The 27237-nt window shown below is 38.1% G+C and overlaps 1 protein-coding gene across 5 annotated transcripts in view; it reads left to right on the top strand.

Moving 5' to 3' along the window:
- Positions 1–27237, top strand: part of PRR16 (proline rich 16) — a 787493-nt gene that overhangs the window by 8070 nt on the left and 752186 nt on the right. The window lies entirely within an intron of this gene.

The following is a 27237-nucleotide window of genomic DNA, read 5'->3' as shown; positions in this document are numbered from 1 at the left end:
GCTGAAGGTGGAGACTTATTGAGAGCCCTGTACAGCTTTAGGAAGACCAAGGCTGTGAGACATAGGCCCAAGTCTGAGTCCAGAAGGCCATTAACAGCAGGCTTTTTGAGAGTCAGTTTGCTCACCTCCCATCAACTCTTCCGTGTACTCCGGTTGGGCTTCCACCCATCCCATGTTACTGTATCACTGTAGCTCCTATTCATATTCAAGTTTGACCTTCCCCAGGAGACATTTGTCAATACTTATCTTACTTGACGTGTCATTAGCTTTCAATGTGTATTGTATCTCCACTGTTCCTTGCACTTTTTTTTTGCCTTGGCTTCCGTGACCCCCTCTTCTCCTGGTTGGCCTTTTAAGTCATATAATTTCGAGAAGGCAGCTAAAGAGATAGAGGCCAGCTTTGCAGGCTGATTCTCATCTGTCAAGTCACTAAATGTTGAGTTTTAAAGCTGTTCATAGATTCTTTTTTTTTTCCCTCTGGACCCTTGCGCCGGGTAGTTTAATTCACATTCAAGGCTCATTTCTCACCTGTGTGCAGAAGGCTTGTAAAGGAGTGGGTCAGGTTGGACCCCTTCCTTAGACTGCAGACTTCTGTCCCTAATTGTCCTCTTGACAGCTTCACCTTATAGACACCTGCAAGTCATGTCCACATCAATATTTGAGTTGTCCTCCTCCCCATCCCCTGACTCCCTCATCAAACCTAGTCCTTCTGTCCGATTTTCTTTCTCACCATATCATGTCATTCTATACATTACCAAGGCCAGAAACCTAGAGTTACCCTAATACTTCCTATTCCCTTTACATCTGTGTTCATTTCATCTCTAAGTTTTGTTACTTATACCACTTAAATATTTCCCACAGATCTCTCTCTCTCTTTCATTCTGGATCATTATTACTTCCATTGTCCTGTCTAATGGACCCTTTCTCTACTTTTCTCCTCTCTGTACTTTCCTTCCCCCATTCTATTGTTTACACTGTAGTGAGAATATTTATTTCACATATTACAATCACATCCCCTTGCTTGGAACTCTTTTGATGACTTTTCATTGCTCTTAGGATAAAAATCCAAACCTTCAATGTAAACTTGAAGACCTTGCATGATCCGACCCTACCTCTTCCCAATAAGGCCTGATCCCACTCCCTACTTCTGCCTGCTTGTTCACTAAACTGTCCTGACTCTTCTTCCTTGGTGTGTACTGATCCTTCTGCCCGAGGTGCTGCATCTCTTTTCACCCCCATCCTTCTGCATTTGCCCACTTTTAACACGTTCATGTGTCCACAACAGGATCACTGGCTCAGAGAGACTTTACCTTTCCTCCCTGACTCTAGCAGGCCCTCCTGCAATGAGCTAACATGCCACCATATACCTTCCTTCCCTTCCTGGCACTTAATCATGGTAATAATTTCACTTCTGTTTGTGCTTGTTAGTTTAGGTCTATCTCCTGTGCTGCGTTCCATGAGAGACACCTACACCATGTTCACTGTTGTTCACCTGAGTCCTCACTTGTTAGGAAAATCTTCACCATAGTACTTAATCTGTCTGAACTAAAGAAAGAACAAAGAAAGACAGTGAAGTTGGGTGTTGGAAAAAGGGGAAAGTAGGGGTTATGAGCAAGAGAAAGGCAAATGATTTTTGTCGTCTTCACTATTTAGCTCTGGTTCCTCTTGGTGGAACTGTGCACCTTTGAGGTATTAGAGAGAGTGAAATTAAGAGTATGCAGTAGTACTGCTTCTTCGAATGTTTCTGTTCCCTGTTTTGTATATCTCTTCACGAGGTATACAATGGCATGATAGTATACTTACAGAAATGATTAATTGTGAGAATTGAAATATAAAAGCTTTGCTTGATAAAAAATATTTTCATTGGTTGGGAAAATTTTCCCAGGGTGGGGTTTCTAGGGTGTCCATTTCTATAGTCACTTGAATGGTTTTTGATGGTATCAGCTAGATCTTTTGTAGAGTACTTGCCAAAAAGTGAATCTCTGTTCATTTAAAAATCATCCATTTGTGTGCAGGGAAAATTGCCTGTCATGGTTTGAAAGGATTATTTATGGTTTCTAAACATTCACCTTTCCCAACTCGGCTCATATATTGCCTTTACAAAATGGAATTTAATTCCATTAGAATGTTCTATTGTCCAATATATGCACCTTGTTATAACATGATTACATTCAATTGCTCTGCTTGCCATATTAGAAAATGACAAACTATATCAACTAGTTTTTAACTTTTTATTCTAGTATTTACTGGTGACTGTGACTAATGCTATTGATGATCACCTTAAGAGATAATCACTAGGAACAGTAATGTTTTGCATTGACCCAAGAAAAAATAGTTCATGGTTATATAGAAAAGAGTAATAATGGAAAATGATTATAAATATAGTCTCCAAGGATAAAGGCTTACAGAATGGAAAAAAGAAGGGTAGAGTTTAAATGACATCTCTTTGTATTCGAATCTTAGAAATAGTTTCTTTGGCTTATATTGAATTTTATTAAGTTTGATGTTAAACATACATGACATAAAAAGAACATTGTATGAATATGATTTTTTCTGTAACTAAAAGTTCTGGAATTCCTTAATTCTTGATGTATGTTTCTGTATTAACATGGTGATGGCCGGGGGTGAGGGACAGGCTGAAATGTGACAAAATGGTCTCAACTGTGCCTTGAACCTGAGAAATTGTGATACAGAGATGTATCCATTCTGAAGGGTACCTGTCAAATTTCAAAAACTGGCTCTGTCGTACTGCTTGGCCAAATGCTTGCTTCCTAGGAGGAGACACCATCTGCTTTAGGCATTACTCACACTGAGGGGTACATGAACAGTAATTAGGAAGAAATACAGCATAGGTTGTTAACAAAAAAAAGCTTTGGAAGAATTTGACACTGTGCATGAACATATAATTAGGAAGGACACTCGGATGCGGAAGTTTGAAGGGAAATGCATACATTAGGTATTCAAATCCAAATTTATTTTTAAAAACCAATTTGTATTTTTTTAGGCAAGAGCAGTCTGTAGGATTTTAAACATCTATGTCTTCCTTTGTCTTTGTCTTCTTCCACAATTGAGAGTAATGATTTTAGTAATGTTGCTGTGGTTTTTGACCATGACCTTTGGATTAGAATTTGTGTGGTTCCTTATAGCTACTTTGTAGGAGCAAGTGCCTTTCTTGGGCCATATTTTTTCCTAAGAACCAGTATGCAAATTCATTGAGGGTAGAAGCCATCACTCTTTTGTTCATCTGTGGCTCTCCATAGCCTGGGACATACAGTGTTCTCAACAAATACTTGTCTGGATGGTAGACTGGTAACAAATAAAAGGAGACTTCTGATTGGTATTATTTATAGATAGCAGATGTAATGAAGACCATTATTGAGTACTTGCTGAATGCTCAGTATCGCTTAATGTGCTATGCAGGTATAAAACAGAGGGTTCTTCTGATCCTTTTAGACAAAGGAGGGGAAAATAAGGCACAGTATCAAAATATACCTTATCCACAGTGGTTAAACTAAAGAAAAAGTCATTCCCCTTGATGTCAAGTACAGACTAATGAAAAGATTCTCAAGGTGATTTTTGTGTAAAAACTTTGCTTTGTGAAATAGATGTATTTATGAAGAGTTATGTTAGTTAATAATGTATGCAGACAATGAAGGGCAAATTACTGTATAAACAATTCTTATTGAAGAATTACTTATAAAATGGGTGACGATGATTTATTCTCTATGTAACTGAATATTTCATCTTTCATAAAAGTATAAAATTTAGTATTGTAGTACAAAAGAGACACAAGTGTTACTTAGATAGAACTAAAGGTTTCTTTTATGTTGCCATACAATGCCTTCCATCATGGAAGGCATTTTTTTTAAGTTTATTTATTTATTTAGACAGAGACAGTGAGAGTGGGGGAGGGGCAGACAGAGAGGAGAGAAAATTCCAAGCAGGCTCTACACCATCACCACAGAGCCCCATATGGGGCTCAAACCCACAAAACTGTGACATCATGACCTGAACTGAAACCAAGAGTCAGACACTTAACCAACTGAGCTCCATTATGGAATTTTTATAGAGTGCTATCAAGATCCCATCTTGCTTTACAAGTAGAATGCAAATTTTATCACATGAGGCAAACCAAACAAAAATCACCCTAATTTCTTCAGTCTGCTGTAAGGTAACTTATTTGTTTTTACCGTGAGCATCTTGAACTAAAGTCAGGTTGGGTCCACCCGTCTATGTATGAATATATATACAAAATATTCTATACTGTATTTTATATATTTATATGTATCTAGGAAGCCTATATGTATATATATGTCTGTCTCTATCATCTCCGTTTCTATCTGTGTAACTTTACCTATATATCTCTATCTCTATATAAAATTCCCTAGAGAGATTCCTGAACTTAGAACCAATATTTCAAGAAAGACTGAGCCAATAATGAGAACTATGCTTAATTCATTATTGATGAAAGAAATAAGAATAGTGAAGACTTTTAGTATAAAATTGGAGTTTCTCCTGTCTCTGGTTGTGGTGCAAACTATCCATCCATGCACGTAAGGAAATAGTTTTGACCACTTCCTAATAGGATACTTGACAGATGCTTAACAAACACTCATGGAAACCATCAAATATCCACCTTCCAAATACCCAGGATTCTTTTGTGTGTCATACTCTGCTCTACCCATAGGACATACACTGTGATGCCTACATCTAGCTTTAGGGCCTTTATTACAGAAATGAGTGAATGTTTATAGAGTTGTAAAAAGAGTACTTGCTACATTGTGAATGTTTAATAGAGAATATTAAATTAGACAGTAAGTAAAAGTAATACTTCAGAAAAGACAGAGTACTTAGGATATAGTAAGGTTAGGGAGCCGTTAGAGAATTCATTGGTGTTTCAGTTGAAGGGCACTAGGAAGCAACATATTAGTAGGTGGTGAATCAGGATTGTAGAATATAAGCTAAAGAGGTGACTATCGCAAATCATGAAGAGACTGGGATATTACCCTACCTTTAAACTGACAGCTTAGTCACAATTTCATGGATGTTGATGGATGGATTTCTGGACTCAGCCTTCCTGTTTAGAGAATTTGTGGTTAGCCTGAACCATTGTCTTGACTCTATTCCAATGAAACTGCAGATTGAAAGCCATTGAAAGATTTGGTTCAGCCACATTAAGCCTGAAGCATAGCATGTAGCAGTGTTTTACAGCCATCTCTCAGGGTTGGGGGCCTATGAGGGCTAGAGATCTAGCACCCCCTCCTTTTTTTGTGTGGAGGATTTAAAAAGTTCCTCTTAATAGGGATCCTAGCATGTATTGCTGGCTTCAAGATTTGAGGCACAGAAAGTCTACTTTGACTCTTGCTTATCATGTTGGCTTTGACTCCATTTCAAGTTGATAGAGATATCTATACTATATTTAAATCTGTGTCCTTTCTCTTTATATTTTGCCATCCTCTCTCTCTCTCTCTGGAGTAGAAAGAGTTAATAAAGTGTGATGTCATTGCATCATCTTGATCAATTTACACTCTAAGGTGATTTTAGGGCTGTGATATTAAGCCATTATCATCTTCCCTGATATCATTTTATAATACACATCAGTTCTTTCTAATTGACGGTCATGGCCTTTGCACATTGTAACTGTTGGATCAGCTGAGGAGTCGTAGCTAGTGATAGGAAAGTGTGCTATGGTAGTCATTTTGTTGTTAACATCCAGCTGTAGAAGATTAAGCATGCATGTGCTTAAAGAAGTTATCTCAGAAAACATATATTATTACTACATTTCCTCCCACAGTTGGAAAGTTGAGGTTTTTAAAAAATTTTTCATGACTTCAAAATGGAGCATCAGCCATATATGTTAGATTAAATATTAGGTTACAAAGTTGGAACAATTCTTCTTGGGGAATGATCTGGAAAAAAAGATGGTTGTTCGTCCTACCTTGTGGCCAGAGAAGGGATGAAGTAATCTTTTGAAATGTCTCCCTGTCTTAACATGTTAGGTGTGAGATGAAGGCAGAATGTTGATTCTATTTAGCACTCAGGAGTAGATGCTGCTTTCTTCCTTCAGTTATTCTTTTAAAGGAGAATCTTTTTTTTTAAATTGTATGAGTTTCTAAATTTTTTATTTTCTCTTTTCTTTTCTTTTTTTTTTTTTTTACAAATAGTTTATTGCCAAGTTGGTTTCCATATAACAACCAGTGCTCACCCCACAAGTGCCCTTCTTACCAATTAAAGTTCAGCACCTAGTATAGGTCACAGCTTAACAGTCAATGATAAGTTCAGTTTAAGACAATTTTGTCATCATTTTGAAAAAGTTGGGATCTATATCAATTATGCTTAAAGCACTGATGGCGTTAGTCCATCTCTTTCTTCTGGAATTTACTCTCTTATTATTTAATCTAATTTTCAAAGTTCTGTTTGTTGAATTTCTTTTTTTTAAAAAATAAACATTTAATACAGCTTTAACTAGTATGTTGGTGACCTATACTTGGTTTTATGATTATAGTGACATGTTTAACTACACATGGCATATTCACATCTTGTATTTTTGAAGTAGACATCAGTCATTTATCACAGATTCTTTATTGCCTCAGAGACATTCTTAGCAACAATGTTGTCAAGGAAACACACTGAAACTGTTACATAAAGGGATGTTTCTTTGAGGAAAATCTTTTAAAATGATATTTCTGTGTTTTCCCAGATTGTATGAAATTATAATTTACAAGCAATTCAATTTAAGCAAATAAATTATAAGCAGTCTGTGTAATGGTATAGCTCTGGACATATCTGCTAAATGCAGACATTTTTGAATCTGACATTTAAATAATTAGATATCACTAATACAGTGCAAAGGCCTAATCAGGAAGATGTTTAAAAAAATCATATGAGATCTTAGTCTCCTGTTAAACATACTAAAATCTTCAGTATGTAAATGATATAAGTTCTTAGAAGAATTACTAGATAATAATGTTCTGTATTTCCATGTTGGTAGATCATCTGAGGGAGAGAAGAAAAGATAATGAATGCCCTTCAGGGTATTCAGGTATAAATTTCAAAGACCTTAGGAACTTAATAGGAAGTACCATTAAATAGCAGGTATATGTTGTTAATGTGTTGAAGCAACCATGTTAGAAAATAATAGTTGCAGACTAGAATGGTCTCAGACTTCTATCCTTAGCTCTTGCTGTCTTTTTAAAACTTTATCTTTTAGAATTTAAGACTGTAACCTTAAGTGAAGAACTCAGGAAGATATCCTAGATTATATATATCACATATGTTTTGCTAAAAAGTATGTATTGATCTGCATTATGTAATAGAATATTTGAATTTGAGGGGACTGAAGAGATCTTTCAACAGATGAGGAAATGTTCCAAGAAAGGCTAAGAGACTTGCCTAAAGTTACTTAGGAACGAAGCCTGAAATAGAACCAAGCTTCCTGATTCTTAGTTCAGTGCTATTTCCATGATACTGTTGGCTTAAGGAACTTGGGTTACCACTTTTCTATGATTTTTTTCCCCAGCCATTAGCGCCACTGATCCTCAACTGAAATGTCAATTCCACATTGCATTTTGAATGTTACTTAAGTCACTCCTTGTGGGATGAAAGGAAAAAAAATGTAAGAAGTAAAAAAAGATTTTTTTTTTAAAGAAATGTATAGGAATTCTCAGTAGGCCTTTATGACACATCAGAAAGTAAAAGACTTTCAAGTATAAAGGAAATATAATAGTCCAAATAGATTTTGATAGTCAAAATTACTAAAAGGATAAGCTTTGGCTGGAGGCAAAGTGGAAATAGATGATGTTGTTATGTGGCTTGTCTCTGAGAATGTCCCCATCTTGACTTGAGATGTCAAGTAGACTCACATAGTGAATATCTATGACTGATAGAAGAGTATTTACACTCTGACCTTTTTCAGGATACTGAAGAAATTGATTGCTTCTTTTCAATGGCCAGTTTTGGTTAATAATCTTACACGCTTAAAAAAACTGTGTATTTTTTCTCTATTTTAAAGATTTTTTAAAAATTGCTTTTAGTTTTTAGCAGATTTACTAGTATGTGCCCACATGTGATGTTCTTTGTAATTGTCCTCTTTGGTGTTCAGAATGCTTTTAGAAGTTGTGACTTAATATGTTTTCATCAGTTTTGACACGTCTCAGCCAGTATCTTCAAATCTTCAAATATTGTTTCTACTTCATTTTATCATTCTCTGGGCCCCCTGTGTAATTAATCTGTCCACCATATGCCATTCATTATTTACATATTTGTTTCTGTATTTTCCATCTTTTAAAAAAAATTTCTGGACTGTAGCTTGGGTATATTGTTCTTATCTTTCTTGGAGGTCACTAATTCTCAGTAGCCATAGTTAGTACTGGTGCAACTGGTATACTGATTCTAAAATTTCGACCTGGTTTATTTTTGTTATGCTTTAGGTATTTACTCTATCCTTTTCACTTGATTGTATTAGACATACTTATCTTAATGCTCTTGTCTCAGGATCCCCTGAGTAATTATTTCTATAATATATGTTGAGTATAATTTTAAGATTATGATAATGTCATCTTTTACAAAAGAGGATTCTTATTTGTTCATGGCAGGTGGTTAGGGACACTAGCAAACCCAGGTCTCGTTAATACAATGTGGGGGTCAAAATAATTCAACACTGGGCTTCAGTCCTTATGAAATTGCTTTATTTCTCATTATTCCTAGAGTGTCAAACTTAACAGTCTCAGCCCAAAGTCTGGATGGCTTACCAGATCACCCTCCCTCTCTCTGTTGATTCTTGATTTTTAGTTTTTGTTCCCTTAACCTCATGTATGTACTGAAAGTTCTGCTCACCACCTCAGGGTTTTCTATTAAAGTGGACATAGGTGCTTAGGACGCAGCAGTCCTCAAATCTAAGTCTTCAGTCTGGGTTCCTTCTTATCCTAGATCTTGTTCTCCTCAGTCTTCACTGCCTCAGGAGTTTTTTTTTGCTGCTGTTAACAGATTTTGTTTTATTTTGTCCAAAGTTTCTCTTTTGTTTCGGGGAGAAAACTGGTTTAAGTTATCTAGTCTTCCATCACTAGAAGTGAACTTTCCAAATTTTATCTTTGAAATTTGCCCCATTTTAATGTACTTGTAAAGTTCTCAATTCTTTAATACCAAAACTTCTGGGGAATAAAGCTACTGTGCATATCTTTTTTTTTCCTTTTTGCTAGCAATACTGGGCTATAACATAGCAAAAGGAATTTTTAACAGTAATTTTAACATGTTTCTTTTAAGATTTTACTGAATTTAAGAAATTCAGTAGAATTTCTTAGGGGGGTGGAAAATACAGTATACTTTATCTTTTCCATGATTTATTTAATACCAGAATTGTTTCAGGTGCTAGCACATGTATTTCTCCCAGAAATTCAAGTAAAATCCTTTTTGCTTCCTTATTAAATATTTGTAATATGGGACATAATTGGTAATTATAGAGCTTTTCTGTTGCTAACATACTGATTTTTTTAACGTCCATTTATTTATTTCTAGAGAACGAGAGAGCAAGCATGTGTGCGCACAAGAGTAGAAAAGGGGCAGAGACAGAGAGGGAGAGGGAGAGAATCCCAGGCAGGCTCTGTGCTCACAGCATGAACCCCATGCAGGCCTTAATCTCATGAACCCGTGAGACATGACCGGAGCCTAATTTGAGAGTTGGATGCTCAACCAACTGAGCTGCTCAGACACCCTGCTAACAGTCGTTTGAACATTGTATGAGATTAACTAGAAGCTTCTTCAGACTCAACTTTTACATAATTAAAATGTCTCATTTCTAGTTTTCAGAAGGTTACAAATGAAAAGAAAAACTATCTGTTATTATAAATAATTTGTTATTGGATAGGAACATTACATATACATACATAGGTATATATATATTTTATACTTCAGATTCACAAAATTGAATTACTCAGAGTCCTAGGCTCATAGCACATTTCTATCATTGACTTACATGGTCCTCATAATCAAGGTAGTTATTTATAGCAAAGTAACATCCGTAAGGTCACTGTTTGGCCTGGAAGATAGAACATTAACATCGATATATTTGTTACTCTGCTATCCTTTCTTTCTCTCCTCCTGCTGTAACCCTTTCCTGAATGTGTGTTTACCCCATATGCCTATGCAATGTACTGCTTTATTTTAATTGTTTTAAAACTTTTTCTAGAGCCTTGACTCTTGAAAATATGCTGTGCGTTTTCCTCTGGGATTCATTTCACTCAGTATTATTCTATTAATATTCCTAATTTTCCATGAGCTGGAAATCACTTGTTTTCACTAATGCTTAATAGTCCACTGTGAGCTTACCACAATTTATACATTCACCTGTTGTGAACATTTGATGTTTTGTGTTTTATAAGGTGATGAACAGTTCTGTTATGAAAAGTTTTGACATCCTACCTTGTGTATATTTATAAGATCTTCATTGCTTATATTAATAGTAGGTTTTGTGGACTTAGTACATGTAAATGTTCATCTTTTAACAATATGATTGTGTTTGGCCAGCCTGTTATCAGGGGCTGGTTAGGTGCAGGTTCCCCTGGGTCCAAAGTATACTCTTGGTGGGTCACAGGGCTGGTTCCTGAGTGGCGGGACTGTTGCTGACACCATGCTCCACATGGTGGAGCTGGGCGGGAGCCAGGGCAAGAGCCACTTTGAGAACAGCAGTCACATCCAAGGCCAGCAGGCCTATTACTGGTGGTATGAATGGATGTGGCTCGTCCTGGGTACCTTAGCAGAGGGGCTGATGGCAGGGCTGTGGACCAGTGGGACTAAACCTGAGTCCATAGGGGGATGGAGCTGTTTCAGGTCTGCAGCCCAGGCCCCAGTCAGTGGTTCTGCCACTGGTGTGTGGGGCTGCCTTCTCAGAGTGATTCTCTGCATTCTTGGGCTTTATCAGAGTTATGCAACCTCTTACTTGGTCCCAAAGCTCCCATAAAGGCACTTTAGGGAATAGCTGCCTGGTATTTGTACTGTCAGAGGGTGTGTGTGAGTGTTTTTTGTGTGTGGGCGGGGGACTTCCTGTTCTGCCATATTGCCTCCACCACTCCATAAGAAATCTTATTGATTCCCATTCTCTCTAATACTTGTTATGTTGGATTTCTTGCTTTTTCCTTATTGAGTGAATATCAAATGATACCTCACTGTCGCTTAGATTTGCAGTCTGTGATTATTAATGAGATTGGGCAACTCTCCAATTCATTGGCCATATATGTTTCCTCTTCTTTGGAATCCCTGTTCATGTCCTTTGTCTAACTTCTCCGGTTGATTTATGTACACTTTTCTAATTGTTCTGTTGGAGATCTAATATGTATCCTTAACACTATCCGTTGAGGTTTTTGTTTGCAAATGTTATTTTTTTCAATGTTATATCCAATGTTTTCACTTTCTTAAAATATCATTTGGTAAAACTTCTCATCTTAAGATAATCCTTACAGGATATGGAATTTATTTTTATGAAGGAATGATTTGTTTAGGCCACTGGTTGAAAATCGCTTCTCACTTGGATATTAGAGGGTTATGAAGGACGAGTACATCTTTCTCTCCTACGTTCACTTTCATTCTGATATCTCCAGAAATGGGTACCATAAATCTCAAATGATATTGCTAACGCATTTGAACCAAAGGCTGATGTTTCATGTATTTCAGATCCATTGCTTATTCCTATCCAAGAAGAGGAGAACTTTTACTCTTTGTGAAGGCTCACTTTAAAACAGGCAGAGCTTCAGCAAACAGGCTTAATAGGCGTTGGTGGGTGGAATAATTGTGCTGCTTTTATTGTATTTCTCAGCCAGGTCTATAGATGGCTTGCAAAGGCAGCTAAGTCCATGTGGGCTATAAATAGCTAGCAGGAATTTTATGCCTGGCATAGAAATGCCGGGCTCCATCAGCTGCCTCCAGTTCCATTCCTAGTTACGTGAACTGCATTGAGGACCAAGATGAGGTAGCCCGGAGCAGCTGACTGCTGAGGGTCATGTGGGCTGTCCACTGAGTGCTTTCTACTTCCATCCCACTCCACGGGCTCCTATGGGCTCTGAAAATGCGAACTGTAATCACTCTGCCACTGGCTTTTTGTTTCAGAGACCTAGATTCTAGTTTTAGCCTAAGAAGGTTGGAGAAATTTACTAAAGAACAGAAAGAATGGATAATCTTAGTATATAGTGAACAGTGCAAAAAGGTGACAAAATTACTGTGAATTCCATCTAAAGAAGGAATTAAGATAGGTTGCACCTTATACACTTGTCTTGTAGAATGGCTTTATCTGTGATGCAAGAAGAATGTCTCTTTTGAAAGTAGGCTTTGGTTTTATTATTAGAACAGGAATTTGGGGAAGAATGAAAGAAAAGAAAAATAAAGTAAAACAGACAAATTATATGGGAGGCAGAGAGATGAGACATATTCTTAAGAGAATGAAATCTTAGAGGTCTGACTAACTAGATACGACAAATTAAAGAAAACAAATGCCCACTTAATTCCTCTTGAACGTGAGACCATACAAGGGATTTCTTTCAGTTATTCTGGGATTGGAGAGGATGGCTGGGGTATAAAGAAGTATAGTTGGAGCATAGTATCAGGATCACAGAGGGTAAATTGCAGTTGTTATGCTGAGGGAACCCAGATCTAAAAATTCTTGGAAAATGTCTTCTTAAAGTTGTTAACAGAGAGTTTTTAATGAAGACTAACCATATGCGTACAGAATACTTGGACAGATTTGAAAGGGAATGATGGAAAAAATCAGCCATTATAAAAAAGATACTTTCAATGGGATTAGAGGTATTGCCTCTCTCGCTAGGGAATGAAACTTAGGAAAATAGGGCTTGAAGGGAAGGTGCACAGGAGATAATGTACACTAGAAAGGGAAGGTGGTGGTAGATCTAATCTGGTCTGAGTTGGACACTTGTATGATGGGTCCATAATTGAGATGATTTCACTCAGGCGGTGAAGGTTGACAAGACTTGTTCAAACAGTGGATGCTTTTGGTAGCACCAGAACTCAACGACTGTATGTCTTTCATGATAGGGTACCTTACAAGACAAGATCTGGAGAAAACTGTGTCAGAAAAGCAGATATTGGGCTTAAAAATGAAAAGAAGAAGATACTCAGGTGTTGTGAATACTCATACATGTGGTAGAGAAGGAACAGAATGCAGTCAAGAAGCAAGCTGAACAGTTTTGAGCACAATATCAGAGCCTTCTTCCTTGTTGCAGAAAAATATGTAGCAGAAAGAAATGTCGCTCAAAGTCTAGAACTTTGAAAAGCTGATGAACGGCAGGACCTATAGAGGGTGATTCTCCAGCAGAATTGGAGTTGGGGGTAATACAAAAACCTACCCTAACAGGCAAGTTTCCTAGGCCTAGGACATTCCAGACTAAGTGGCAGGGACTCCTATGGAATGGGTCTGCCTGCCGGACAACTCTCACTGCAAATGCCATGCTGGGGGTGGGTTTGGGGAGAGGAAATGGAAACTCAAAAGACAAATGAAATGAAAAAGCTCTTAATAGGGTGAATAAGATCCAAAGAACTTCAGTGAGTCCTGGTGACAGGGTCTGTGACCACTGTAGATTTCAAAATTTATCCATGAGTTTCTGTGATTGAGGATAGAGAACGTGAAAGGAGATTCTCCTCCCCTCCATACCCTGGCAGACCTCAGTTTACTGGCTTTGGAACAAGGGCAAGTGGCTGATGAGCTCGGAGTCTAGTGGAGTAGAAATTAACTTTTTCTGCATTCACTGTCCTTTCCTCACACAGCACTGAGCCCCTCTGAGTCTTTGGAAACACTGTGCTAGTTTCTGAGAACACTCTTTATTATTTTTGCCTGGGGGTAATCACTTTGGAGCTGGGATTAAGTTGTTTTTTTAACTGTGTCTCCAAAACTTCTATCTATCCTATTAACTCTTTGTACTTTCTCAGTGGTGGGTCCCATAGGCAAAAAAAATTTAATTCCTAATATCCTGAAGGGACCATACTCATTATCATGGAACACAATCAATTTCTAGTGAGCTTTAACAGACCCAAATTAGGAAGGGAAACAAAATAAGGAGTAAATTTTTAGCCTAAGGTACAATAGTACTTTGGAATTACTTAATGTAGTATTCTTACCCAATTCATATTTTTTATGGAAAAAAAGCTAAATTGGCCACAGTGGAGCATTGGTTGGTATTTGGAGAAGAGCTTAACAAACGGAGAGGACTCACCTGAAGCTCATCTCTTTCCCTGAGGGATGTGCCAAATCTTTCATCCATTATTTCCTTGATTGTTAAACCAACTGGGTGAAGGGAATTGAAAATAGAGGAATGTGTATATGAGCGTGGAATACTTATTCCCTACCACTAATCTTTCCATAAAGGGGAAATAATATGTATGCTGCTTCTCAGGAGGGAAACTATGGGAAAATCTCTTTCCCTACACCCTTACTCCTAACCAGGGCTCAAGTGGTGACTTCTCGAGTTGATGAATTTGAGAGAAGGTATTGAGCCTTGTCAGTTTTGCTCTTTTTGAGTTTTCCTGTTTTGGGAGGCAGCCTGAAACACATAGAGGGGGAAGTTTGTCGGGGCACGTTCTGTCCTTGAAGCAGGGAGAGAGGTCTGCAGCTTGGGACGGGGTCAAGCTCAAATGAAGGGGACTGTATTAGGAGGCACATTTGGCCACTGATACAAATCATATTCTTCATTTCAATGTTATCAGTAATAAAGTTAAATTTTTATATTCATTCCTCTGACTCCCTCGTCTGTGTTTCAATTCAGGGAGGCTGCAAAGGGTGATGATCATCCTAAAACCCCAGCAGATGCAGAGAAGTACCAACTGTTTCAGGAGAAACAGTAGATGTGGTAGCCATTCAGTGAGTAGGGAATGCCTTTCACTGGGCTTCAGGCTTTCAGAGACCAGAAAATTTGGGTTGTCAAAGGCAAAATAAAAATGATGACTTGTGACACATCTCCTCTTTCTGTTGCAGAGGATATGATCTCAAATGCCTGTAAGGGCCAGGTAGGTGAAATGAAAGAGTAAGAGATCAATGTGTTCATTGTACAGATGGTGGTGATATTTGGGGAATTGGGGAAGCTGTGAACTGGAGAACATCTACCCTCTCTTCCAAGTGGAAGTTGTTACATGTACCAGAAGGCTCTAGCTATGGAGGAATGATCAGATCTTATTTTTAAGAGAAAGCAGAAAAAACTATTTCTATAGAAGGTTTCTCAATTTTTAAATGTTGGCTTTAATTGAGGGGGGAAAGCTTTTGATCTTAGACAGTTAAAATAAGTCTATAGACTGGATGTGGTTTGTGCACTGTTGTAACGAAACTATTATTTTTTTCTCAGCATGTTGGGGACCTGCCCCCCAGTGCATTTAGTTTTGCGTTTCTTCATCAGGAATTTACTTTATCCCAATTGGCTAAGGCAGTTCACTTTCCTGTCTGTTTGCTGTATTTAAACTTCTGCTCTACCTCTTTTATTACCACTGATTTAAGAATATATCATATACTGCCCTCCACCAAATGTAGAGTTTATGACTCCAGTGTTCATGGGACTTGATTAGATCCAAAGAAGCACATACGGTGAAATGTGCCATCTCAACGTTTTGTCAATTATGCCAGTGTACTTGTGCCAAGGAAAGTGATTTCTCCCTCCTAAAGACATGTGAGCCAGAGAGAAGTTCTTTGATTTCTTGTTTTATGTGACATTCTGTCTGCAATTAGCAGGCTTCCAGATGTTCATGAATTTTATATTCAACTTATATAGTCATTTATGTTTCCCACCAGAAAGCAGAGTGGTTTATGTTCCAGAAACTCAATCGAAAAACATTTCTTCTAACTTGAACTTGAAACGACTAAATATTTCATGGTGTAACTTCTAATTATAAATGTTCTGTGAGATTAGAGGACTTTTATTTTTATCTGGATAGTTTGAATTTTATCCACACTCATTGAACAAACATTTGAAAATATTTCCTTCTGCTTGGAGCTGCTTGGATCTTCCATATATATTCTTTTTCATTGATGGATTCTGCTGCTCGACTCCAAAAACTGTACTTGAAACTTTTAATCTCATTTCAGAAATCACATTTTTTCTGTGTTCTAATTGTATATTCTACTTTATATGCCTACTACTGTAGGCAATGAGATTCTTGCGAGGTCTTTGCAACACTTAGCATAGGACTTTCTTATAGGTGCTCAAGGTGCTCAAGAAGCTTACTTTATCAGTACTAAATAAATCTTTCTCTCATGAAATTCAGAGAGCATTGTCTATAGATCATTTATTTAACTGAGTTTCCTTTTAAAGATCCCTGGGCTATCACTATTACCTGTGATTAAAACATGGAAGTGTTTCTGACCTTACCTGTAAAATAAACCTGACTTACTAAGGTTGTTCTATGCAGAAATCAATTTAGCATGGGGTCAGGTTGGATTAAGGTAGGAAGCCAACAGATTTACCACACTCCTTTGAGCCAAAGTAAGTTTCTTTTTCTTCTTTTTAAAAAATTTTAAGTCTTTATTTATTTTTGAGATAAAGAGTGAGCGAGAGAGAGAGAGAGCAGAGGAGGGGCAGTGAGGGAGGGGCAGAGAGAGAGGGACAGAGAGAGAATCCCAAGCAGGCTTCATGTTGCCAGCATAGAGCCAGATGTGGGGCTTGAACTCACAAACTGTAAGATCATGACCTGAGCCGAAACCAAGAGTTGGATGCTTAACCGACTGAGCCATCCAGGTGCCCCAAAAGGAAGTCTTTTCTAAAATCAGTTTTTGTTTACATGTACAGAAATTTTAGGATACAGAAAATAAATTGTATGTGTTTAACTTTGTTGTTTTAAATGCATAAAATCATAACTTGGGGGTATCATAGTGACAGTTTTAATTTTTATTTTCTACTGTGATTTTATGGTATTCTTTGCAATGAGTACTGACCTTCAAATACTTCAAATACTCTTCTTTTGAAGAGCATAATGAGCAAATTTTTCCTTATATCAAATCTACCTTTTTTCACTTTTGTTCCTTAGTTTTAGTTTTTCCTTTTAGAACAGCATAAAATAAATTTAATTCTTTCTCCACACATACTTTCAGTATGTTACCTTGGTCTTTCTCCTCTTCCTCCTGTCTTTCTTCCTCCACCCTCCTTTTTTTTCCACCCTATTCTTCAGTTTTCTTCTTCTCACATGGCTTGATTGAGGTATAATTTACATACTGTGAAATTCTTCCACTGTCAGTGTACATTATAGCGATTTTTGCTATGTTCATTGGAGTTGAGTAATCATCATCTCAGTCCAGTTTTAGAATATTTTCATCATCCCTAAAAGTTCCTGTCCTTCTTTGTAGTCAGTCCCCAGCCCTAGGTCAATCACTGATATGCTGCTTTCTCTGTATACAAATTTGCCTTTTAAGGTGTTTCATCTAAATAGTACCATAATAGGAAGTCTTGTGTGTCTGGCTTCTTTACATTAGCATCATGCTTTGAGGTTCATCATGTTGTAGAATGTGTCAGCAGTTTCTTTTTAGTTTTTTAATTATTTAAAGAAATGTTTGTTTATTTATTTTGAGAAAGAGAGAATATGAGCGGGGCAGGGGCAGAGAGAGGGAGAGAGAGAGAGAATCCCAAACAGGCTCTGCACCGTTAGTGCAGAGTCTGACCTGGGGCTTGATCCCGTGAACGCTGAAATCATGGCCTGAGCTGAAATCAAGAGTTGAACACTCAACTGACCAAACCACCAGGTGCCCCAGTAGGTTTTTTTTTTTTTTTTTTTTTTTTTATGGCTGCCTAGTATTCTGTTGTATAGCTGTTTCACATTCCTTTGATCTGTTCACTCATTGATGGGTGTTTGTATTACTTCCAGTGTTTGGTTATTTCGAGTAATAGTTCTTTAACAGTTTTTTAAATGTTTATTTTTGAGAGAGAGAGAGAGAGAGAGTGAGTGCTAGCACATGCAAGCATGGGAGGGGGAAAGAAAGAGAGAGACACAGAATCCAAACCAGGCTCCAGGCTCTGAGCTGTCAGCACAGAGCCCGACACAGGGCTTGAATTCAGGAATGGTGAGATTGTGACCTGAGTTGAAGTTGGATGCTTACCCAACTGAGTCACCGAGGTGCCCTTGAGTAATATTTCTACAAATATATTCATGTACAAGTCTCATGTAGACATATGTATTCATTTCTCTTGAGTTGATACTTAGGAGTGGGATTGATGTATGATAAGTATGTGATTAACTTTTCAAGAATCTGACAGATGTTACCATTTTGTGATATTCCATTTTATCCCTAACCAGAGTGTTGTGTCTCAGTTGTCTCCCTATCTTCACCAATACTTGGAATTGTCGGTTTTTTAAAAAAAAATTTTTAACCACCTTATTGTGGTTTTAGTTTGTGTTTCCCTAATGACTAATGATGTTGAGCATCTTTTCATGTGTTTATTAATCATTTATATATTTTCTTAGGATAAATAGTCTAGTCATTTATATATCTTCTTTGGTGAAATGTATTGCCTACTTTTAAGTTTTGCTGCCTTCTTATAATTTGGTTGATAAGAGTTCTTTATATATCCTGGATATGAGTTCTTTGTTAGAGATATGATGTGAAAATATTTTCTTCTATTCTGTTATTTCCGTTTCCTAGTGCTGTCTTTTGAAGAATGTGTTTAATTTTGATGAAATTCAATTTTTAATTTAATAGCAACTTTGTAGTAAGTTTTGCAGTTGGATAGTGTAAATCTTCCAGCTTTGTTTTGCTCTTTAAAAATTGTTTAGGGCGCCTGGGTGGCTTAGTCAGTTAAGCGTCTGACTTTCGCTTAGGTCGTGGTCTCGCGGTTCGTGGGTTCGAGCCCCGCGTCGGGCTCTGTGACGACTGCCAGCCCAGAGCCTGGAGCCTGTTTCAGAGTCTGTGACTTCCTCTCTCTCTGACCCTCCCCTGCTCACGCTGTCTCTCTCTCTCTCTCCTAGAAATAAATAAAACATTAAAAAAAATTTAAAAAAATTGTTTTGGAGGCACCTGGGTGGCTCAGTAGGTTAAGCGTCTGACTTCAGCTCAGGTCATGATCTCATGGTTTGTGTGTTCAAGCCCCGTGTCGGGCTCTGTGCTGACAGCTCAGAGCCTGCAGCCTGTTTCAGATTCTGTGTCTCCCTCTCTCTGACTCTCCCCTGATCATGTGCTCTCTGTCTCTCTTTCAGAAATAAATAAGACATTAAAATAATTTAAAAATTGTTTGGCAATTTTAAGTCTTTTGCTTTTTCATATAAATTTTAGGGTCAGGTTATAAATTTTGACAAAGAAGCCTGCTAGGAATTTGATAGAGATCACACTGATTCTGTAGATCAGATTGAGGTGAATTGTCATATTAACAATAGTAAACCTCCAGTCTGTACACATGGAGTATCTATTTATTAAGATCATCTTTGACTTCTTGCATTTAAAGATGTGGTTTCAGTGTACAGGTTCTACATTTCCATCGTTGAATATATTACTCAGTATTTTATTCTTTCTAATGCTAATCTGAAGGAAATTATTTTCTCAGTTTCAGTTTCTAGGTGCTTGTTGCTGATACATAGAAATACAGCTTGGTCTTTGGTTGAAATTGATTTGGGTTTTTCTAGTGTTTTTTTAAGTGCTCAAAGCAGGATAAGAGAAGAAGCCTAAGCTTGTGTTCTCAGCTTCCTTTCCCCATTAAATGAGCTTGTAAGGGTTATCATCTTCTCAAGAGCTCTGAACATCGATGAGAATTTGAGTTACTCCTGTTCAGAATATAGAACTATTATATTTTAAAATTGCAATCTTGTTAGCAGGGTCAACAGTCAGTCTGTCAAGCTTGATAAGCATCTCCCAGTCTTGATGAGGGTGATAAACCAGAGAGGTTATTGAACAAGATACCCGTTAATCAAAAGGCTGTAAACCTGGAGGGTCCTGTATTCAAGGCCATCAGTCAGCAACTTAGAGAGTGGTGACAATTTGCAATCTTTCAGTGGTTAGTGAGATCTTACTGTGACCCTGTGTGAGCAGTCGCTTTCTGACTCTCTGTGACCTGCCTCTTTCCTGTGGCCCTGCCATTCCCACAGAAATAAGAATATTTTGTGCACCACACCCTTCTTTCCTCCATTCATCAGCTGAAGGAGACCTTGCTCTTATGTGGCCAGTTAACACTCTCCTAAAATTTATTATTACTCATTAAATTGGGATTACCTGTTTTTTATACTAGAGTTCCTACATTATTTAAAGAGGAAAACAGTAAGAATCTTTTGTTTTCTGACCTCCTCTAATGAATCTGGAAGAACTGTTGCATATCATTAAAGATTAAATGTGACTGAATATAGCAAAAGCCTTGGTATAATGGTTTACTAAAAGGTGGATTGATTGCCACCTACCCATCCATCTATCTGTCTGTCCACATTAAGTCTGTAAGGTGGAGTGCCTGGGTGGCTCAGCCAGTTGAGCACCCAGCTCTTTGTTTTCGGGTCAAGTCATGATCTTGAGTTTTGTGAGAGTTAGGCTCTGCACTGACAGCTTGAGATTTCTCTCTCCCTTTCTCTGTCCCACCCCTGACACCCACCCTCCCCACTTGTGTGTGCCTGTGTGCATGCACACTTGCTCTCTCTCAATAAATAAACAAATAAAGAAAGAAACATTAAAACAAAGTCTATAAAGTAGTCTGGAGGTGATTGGTTCAGGGGTATTTTGGCTATTCAAGAAGTCATCAAAGAATTAAAGCCTCTTCTAGTTGCTGTTCCACCATCTTCAGTATGTGGCTCTATCCTTATGATTATAATGTCCTCCAGCCTAGCGCCCACTTTCCTGCTTGGAAGAGTAGGAGCGTGTGGGAGCCAGAGGAAACACGCTGAGTCGGCCCTCTTTATCAAGCTTTCCTGGTGAAACTTCTCATATGTCAGATTCATGTCTCTTGGCCAATGCTAGCTGCCTGGGAGTCTGGAAGGTTGAATATTTAAAGCTGGGCATGTTTTTAGCCAGAAAAAAAAATTGTGCTCCTATTGGTAAATGTGTTAAATATTATCAGTGACTACTGTATATGATTCTTCTGGCCTTCTGGATTTTGTGAAGGCCCCCTTTCTGTTGGGCCCAGTACTATGATCAATTCTGGACAAGGAAATGTGAACAGAAGTGACATAGGTCACTTCTAAATGAGAAAGCCAACAATTCATTTTAGGGGCACCTGGCTGGCTCAGTTGGCAGAGCATGCGACTCTTGGTCCTTGGGTCGTGAATTCAGGCCCCACATCGGGCCTACAGCTTACTTAAAAAAAAAACAACAAACACGTCATTTAAGGTTTTTCAGTCTTGCCTCACCTGCTGGAGTGATCCAGGGGCTGTTTTTTGGAGTACGCTGACAGAGTGTGGAGCCTTCAGCAACCTGGTCCCGTTTGCCAAGCCACAGGGGGCACATGGTATGAACAAGAAGGCACTTTTGTTAAACCAAGATTTGTGGTCTTTTCCTGCAACATAACCTTGTCTCTTCTAACTAATGTGCTAAAGAAAAGGAGTTAATATCTACATGGCCAGATAGCTAGTTGGGTCTGCCACACGTGAATCCCCATCACTTTCCTTTCTAATGAATTTTATTATATTATGGCCAGGTTTTATATGTACAAAACCAGAGAGAATGATATAGCTCTGTGTGCCCATCCACATATGACCAATCCTCTTTACTTTTATTCCTGCCCTCTTCTCCCCACCCTGATTATATTTAATCAGATCCCATCCCGTGACATAATTTCATGTATAAATGTTTAGGTATATATTTCTTTAAGATAAATATGTTTAATTTAACCATAATACTATTTTCACAGCTGAGAAATTAATAATAATTCCTTCATAGTATTCACACTTCTTGTCTTATTGGGGATTTGTTTTTATAATTTATTTGCTCAAATTGGGATCCGCCTGAAGTTTCTAATTGTGATTGCATGATACATTTTTGAATTCTCTGTTCATCTAGCGATTAATCTTGCTACTTCCCCCTCTAAGTGTAAGAACCCTGCCGTTTATTCTGGAGAGTTTCCCACAGTTTAGATGTTGCTCTGTGCCCTCATGGTGTCTTAAAAGGACTTGCCTGCCCATTGCATTTTCTGCCCATTGCTAATCTAGAGACTTCATCAGTTGAAATTAGTTAATTGGCAAGAGCACTTCATAGGTATACTTTTTATAAATTTTTTTTTTACATTTATTTATTTTTGAGAGACAGAGCATGAACAGGGGAGGGGCAGAGAGAGAAAGAGACACAGAATCTGAAGCAGGCTCCAGGCTCTGAGCTAGTGGTCAGCACAGAGCCCGATGTGGGGCTCGAATCCACGAACCGTGAGTTCATGACCTGAGCCGAAGTTGGATGTTCAACCCACTGAGCCACCCAGACACTTCTTCATAGGTATGCTTTTATCAGCAGGCACATAGTGTCTGCTTGCTTCTACCACTCTGCCCCCTGCCCCAACTCTTTAAATGACCGAACATCCTAGAAGTAGCTTCTGTTCTTGACAGTGGGGATGCCTGAAGCTTTTGGAAGGCTCCCGATTGGATTGGCAGGGTTTCCTCTCAATTTCCACACAATTCAACTGTCTCTCTCTCTTTTATCACCTTTCTTGGAGTATAATTTACATAAATAAAAATCATACATTTTAGTCGAATCATTTGATGAGTTTTGACAAACGTGTACATTCGTGTAACCATCCCCACAGTCGAGTTGTAGAACAATTTTATCATCCCCAAATCTCTTGTCCTCTTCCTGGGCAATTTCTTCTCCCTGGCTCCAAGTAACCAGTGATCTACTTTCTGTCACTATAGATTAGAATTTCATATAGACACTTCAGAGTTTCATAAAAATGGCATTATATGGTATGTACTCTTTTGTGACTTAACTTTTTCTTTCGCTCAGAATGATATCTGTAAGTTTCATCATGCTACTGGATATGTATATAAGTAATTTGTTACTTTTTATACTTGAACTCTGTTTTTTGGCCATGCCAAAATTGTTTATCCACTCACAAGCCAATGGACATTTGAATTGTTTCAGGGTTTTGACTATGAAAAAGTTGCTACAAAAATTTCTGTACAAGTCTCTGAATGGATCTATGTTTTCATCCTATAGTGTAAATCTTAGAAGTGAAATAGCTGGGTTATAGTATTGGCATATATTCAACTCTATGAAAATGCCAAACAGTTTTCTAAAATTACAGTTGAGAGATGTTATATTTCCACCAGAAATGTATGATAGTTCCATTGCTTCACATTTTTGCTAAGATTTGGTGTGTCAGTTCTTTTAATTTAGCCATATAATGGGTGTATAGTGGTATCTTATTTTGATTTTAAAATTTGTTTCCTTGATGATTTATCATATTGGCCATTTTTCTCAAGGGCTTATAGGTTTTAAAAAATTTTTCTTAATGTTTATTTTTGAGAGAGAGAGAGAAACAGAGCATGTGCAGGGAGAGGGGCAGAGAGGGAGACACCGAATCTGAAGCAGGTTCCAGGCTCTGAGCTGTCAGCACAGAGCCTAATGCGGGGCTCAAACCCATAGACCACGAGATCATGACCTGAGCTGAAGTTGGATGCTTAACCGACTAAGCTACCCAGGTGCCCCATAGCGTTTTTTTTTCTTTTTTTTCCAGTTTTAATTCTGTCTTTATTTTTACATACCTACTTACCTACCTACCTATCAATCACCATCTATTTACTTGTACTGGGGAAGAGAGAGTGATGGCTGGACCCATCTGAGAGGATCCTACTTGATACCCCAGTTGATTCCTAAGTGCTCTGCCCTCTATATGATTGGAATTTGAATGTTTTTCTGTTGTGTATGAGCTCTGGGAATTATTTATTTTATGAGTCTTTGGTTGTTTTTTACCTGCCTTGTGACATTTAATCCTACACTTCTCTTTTTGCACAAATAGCCCTTAGCTCATATTTAAAGGAATTTATGCAAATTTCTGGATGACTGCTCCTTCTGGTGCACCTTTTCCTTCTTCTTATCCCTCGTCCCTCCATCTCTCCTCCCCCACTCCTCTCCTCCCTTTCCTCTTCCTCTTCTTTCCTAGTTTCCTTTTTTGCTCCATAACTTCCAGCCACCTTATTTTCCCCAAACTCTAATTTTTGTTTTTTCAGATTTACAAACTTTTTTTGCTGTGCTTGGGATTCTCTTTCATGATCCAGAAGATTCTGCCACTTAATTGTTTTATATATTTTGTCTAGTTCTTAGTTGTTTATAGTATGGGGTTAAGTATGTTTCTTGTCACACCAAATAGCAAAAGTCCTACAACTTCTTTTTAAGTTAGTCTTCAGCTTTTTTTAAAAGTGTATTTATTTTTGAGAGAGAGAGAGCGAGAGAGAGAGCGCGAGTGAACCAGGGAGGGGGAAAGAGGAGGAGAGAGAGAATCCCAAGCAGGTTCCATGCTGTCAGCACAGAGACCAATGTGGGGTCGAACTCATGAATTGTGAGATCATGACCTGAGCCGAAATAAAAAATTGGGCACTCAAACTGACTAAGCCATGCACATGCTCTGGTATTCTTAAGTTTTTTATACCCATCTGAACTTCACAGATTTGTTAGAATTTACTCTAACAAATATTAGAGTAAATCTCTAAATATTTCCCTTTCCCCTTTATCTATCGTAGATGGTCCTAATCTTTATTTTTCTCCTTTTGACGTTACCTAATCTTTTTTCCATTTATTTTTGCAGAATTTTGGAATCTTTCTTCTCTGAAGAAATAAACAAAATTCACTATGAACTCCTTCAGTTTTATCCCACCATCCCTGTATGTCTGATAAGACATCCTGTTTCCTATTTTACAGCGTGGTGACCTTGTGTGACCAGTAGTCATGAGTTTTATTTTTTTTTAACTGACCATATCTGCAGAATTACATTTTCCTTACTCTACCCTTCCATTTTCCCAATTACCCTGTATTCCAACATTTCTTCCATCTATTGCCATATCTTTTTCTTGTCATTTACAATTAATGCCTCCTTTCCTCTCACATTTTCACCTGGCTATAGATTGCCAATTTTCTGCCTTCATTCATTACATTTATGAACAACCCTCAGGGTAACAGTTACTGTGGCTGGATCCCACTACTGAATCTCTTCTTATGCCACTTATTCCTCCCAATATTTCTAGAAATCATTTATATCAGGGCTGCTCATCCTCAGCCTTACTGTCATTTTGTCAATTCTTAGTTGAGGGAGCTGTCCTGTGTGTTGTAAGGTGTCTGGCAGCATCAGTGGCCCCTCCCACAAGCTGCCGGTAACGTGGGACTCCCACCCTTCAGGAGTGGCATGCTGTCTGCAGACTTCGCACATGTGTCCTGGGAGGCAAAGTCACCCCTGGTTACAAATCACTGACTTAGAACGACTTTCCCGGACTCTTTTCAGAGAAAAAGTTTTCTTAGACTCTGTTTTCTCAACTGCAAAATGGAGATAAGGAAACATATTTTCCAGGGCTATTTTGGGGAATCAAGGCGATGCATGGAAGTTTTTAGCATAATGTCTGCTGAGAAAATATTTTGCTATTATCATAATAATTACTGACCTATCAATACACTGTTCCCCTCTCTTCTTACTTCTCAAATCCTATTTTATCTATCATGCATGTATCTGCAGTGTATCTTATTAATTATAATATTCCTTATCATTGTCAGTTTAGGTAAGTTTTCTAATATAGCATATGCATTTTACTTTGCATTCCTTATACTAACTTCTTTTTCTTAAGTCTCCTTTCCCTAGAAAATGTTGATCTTTGTGAGGCTATTATCACCTCTTCCCTTTACATTCAATTAATTTTTAAAAAAGTGAATCTACATTTATTGTTATAAATCTTGTGTATATCTTTCTTACTTCCGTTCAGTCACTTTACTGAAATTGCTCAGGCAACCATTGGCAATATATTTTTATTAAAAATTTTTTCTTATCAAAGTTAAACATGCACATAGTTTAAATAGATCATTTTCTCCAGGCCTATGAGGAAAAACAAAAAACAGAAAATAAAAATAGCTATCCCTTCCTCCTCCACACGCCATCCCAATTCTCACTTCCTTGAGTCAAACACTTTGAATTATCTTAGATGATTTTTTAGGTGTTTGCATTCATATTCCTGGGAAACACTCTGTGATTATATGTCAACTTGACTGGGACAAAGGATGTTCAGATACTTGGTTAAACATTATTTCTGGGTGTGTCTGTAGGATGTTTCTGGAAGAGATTAGCATTTGAATCCGTAAGTAAAAAGGAAATCAAAGATGTAAACGTGGGAGGCTCCTACATTTAGTAGGGTGGACTGAGGGCAAAGCACCTGCAAAGACTCAGGTTAAGGGAGTGGAAAAGTAGGAGAATGAAGACTATAAGAAACACAGTAACCAAGAAAGGAAAGTGAAATGGAGTAGTCCCTTGGCAGAGTATTGAAAAATAAGCGTTTTGAGTTGCCAGGTGGGAGATGATTGGTGGTTTGAGCAATAGTAGTTGTAGAGTGGGTTTTGCCAATGTTCTACCTCTGATGCTGAGTGTGTCCTTGATTAGTCTTCAAATATCATCTAAAACAATTCTATGACAATGTCTGTTAAGTTTTTGCATTATTCTGGGGGATGTAATGGATGTGGTTTAATGACCTGAACTCTGTATTCTTTTAATGGAGACAGCAAGAGCTCATGTTTTCACAAAGTTTTAAGTTCACACCATTGGGTTCCTCGAAGGTCTTTGTTACCCTTCTGGGTGGGTTTGATCTATCGCAGTTGCCAAGAGTGAGATAAACATAGTTGCCACAGTGGTAGCAATGCAAACCCATATCCAGCACAGCAGGCCCTAATGGTAGGACAGCAAGGCGTCATGGATTGAAAAACCCAAAGGTTTGGGAGGAACTTAATGGAGGACCATGGGGTAGAAGAAGGGGAGAAATGGTGGGGGAAAGGGAGAGAGGCAAACCATGAGAGACTCTTGAATGCTGAGAAACAAACTGAGGACTGATGGATGTGGGAGGGAGGGGGGAGATGGGCATGGAGGAGGGCACTTGTGGGGATGAGCACTGGGTGTTATATGGAAACCGACTTGACAATAAACTATCTATAAAAGAGGAAGGAAGGAAGGAGGGAGGGAGGGAAGGAAGGAAGGAAGGAAGGAAGACAAACCCAAAGGTCATTTGCATCAGTTGTGAGGTCACCTGCACAGAAGCTACAAGTAGGTACCATCCCCATGAAGTTGTCAAGGTCAGAGCAACTTCTTTTAATCAACAGTCTCACATATCTGTTCTCACTCCTCCGCATAA

The sequence above is a fragment of the Crocuta crocuta genome, unplaced genomic scaffold, assembly GCF_008692635.1.
Source record: "Crocuta crocuta isolate KB4526 unplaced genomic scaffold, BGI_CrCroc_1.0 scaffold218, whole genome shotgun sequence".
In the NCBI taxonomy this organism is placed as follows: Eukaryota; Metazoa; Chordata; class Mammalia; order Carnivora; family Hyaenidae; genus Crocuta; species Crocuta crocuta.
This window is presented reverse-complemented; position numbering and strand designations above follow the sequence as displayed.